Source organism: Humulus lupulus, chromosome 4 (assembly GCF_963169125.1).
Source record: "Humulus lupulus chromosome 4, drHumLupu1.1, whole genome shotgun sequence".
NCBI lineage: Eukaryota > Viridiplantae > Streptophyta > Magnoliopsida > Rosales > Cannabaceae > Humulus > Humulus lupulus.
The window spans coordinates 42,519,039-42,521,029 of record NC_084796.1 but is presented as its reverse complement, the minus strand read 5'-3'; positions in this window follow the sequence as shown (position 1 = coordinate 42,521,029).

Sequence of the window (1,991 nt, the reverse complement as noted above, 5' to 3'; positions counted from 1 at the left end):
ATTTTTAGAAAATTCCGAATAGTTTACAGTATCGAAAACTAGGTTCAAACATGTTGATTTTCACGCGCATAAAAAATTAGTCACGCGTGCAACAACATGTTTGAACTTAGTTTTCAGTATTGTAAACTATTTGTAATTTTCTAAAAATTTGCAGGATACTCTAAATAGCTACAATATACACGGTCATAAAAAAAAATCACGCTCAAAACTGTTCACGGGTCGAGAAATACTGAGAGCCTCACCAGTAGGGCTTAAAGTGAAGCTCCTATAGAAGAATTGTCATATAGAAGAATTCTATGGTGCACTCTAAAAAATGGGCACAACGGAGCACCCTCTTAGTATTTTTAGTTTGGGAAGTATTTTCAACGAATTTTCTTTTATGATCGTATACATTGTAGTTATTTAGAGCATACCGAAAATTTTCATAAATTTCTGAATAACTTACAGTACAGAAAATAAGATTCAAACATGTTACCTTCAATGTGCATAGAAAAAAGTCACGTGTGCAACAAACTATTTGAAATTTTTTTCTACATTGTAAATTATTTTGAATTTTTCAAAATTTTGCAGAATGCTCTAAATAACTACAATCTACACAGACTTAAAAAAAATTTCGCCGCAAATATTTCTCGAGCCAAAAACTAGAAGAGGTGCACCGATGTGCCTCTTTTTGGGGGGTGCACCGAAGTACTACCCTATATATATAAGAATTTTTTTAAGTAGGGACATCACTTTTGTCGCTATTGTAAGAGTATTTTCGATTTTCGGTGTTTGAAGAAATTATAACCTAATTTTTTTTTTTGCATGATGGCGTACATTATAAATATAACAGTTATCATACCAATTTTTGAGAAATTATAAATAATTTTCAATGCTGAAATCAAAGTTCAAACAATCAGTTGCACATGTACATAATTTTTATGTACACATGGAAAACATACTATTTGAACTCTGATTTCAACACTGTATATTATTTGGAATTTCCCATAAATTTGTGGGATAACTATTATAACTATTATGTACGCTGTCATAAAAAATTTATTATAATTTCTTCAAGTACTAAAATTAGAAAATGATCCTGTGGTAGGGGAAAAAGTGATGCCCCTACCTAAGAAGGTCCCTATATATTGAGAAATTTTTTTTAAGTAGGGACATCACTTTTGCCTGTATAGTAAAGTATTTTTTATTTTCGACACTTAGAGAAATTATAACCCAATTTTTATAGCATGATAACGTACATTATAGTTATAACTGACACCCCTCTAATTTTCAAAAAATTCCAAATAATTTAAAGTGCCGAAATCAGAGTTCAAATAGTTAGTTCTACTAGTGCCTAATTTTTTTATACTTGTGGAAAACATACTATTTGAAGTCTCATTTTGGCATCATAAATTAGTCTAAATTTTCTGAAAATTGGCAAGATGCCTGTTATAACTATAATGCACTTCATCATGCAAAAAAATCAGGTTATGATTTCTCAAAGAACAAAAAATAGAAAACGTCCCTACGATAGGGACAAAAATGATGCCTCTAACTAAGAATAATATTCTTAAATTATAAAGATTGAAAATTCAATATTCGTCATGATATTATATCGGAACATGACTAATGTTGATATAATTTTAGGTGTAAAATATATATAAAATAAATTGCGACATAAAACCATATGTAGCTTATTATGTTTCACTTAAATCTCTATGTAAATTTTTCGACAGCCAAAGTCCCTACCGTCATACATTTGTTGCAACCTTATTCTCTCATCTATTAAGTGTGCCAAGATGTACACATGGCAACACCCAGTTGTTTTAGAAAATAATAAATATTAAAAAATTAAATAAAATTATTTTATATCTCATTAAAATCTCTTAATTTATAGTTACCAAATTTATTTAAAAATTGCAATTAACAAAACTAATAAATTTTTCTTTTAAAAAATCTAATAAAACCTTGTAATTAACAAAATGTTTATAAACATATAAAAGAAAATAAAT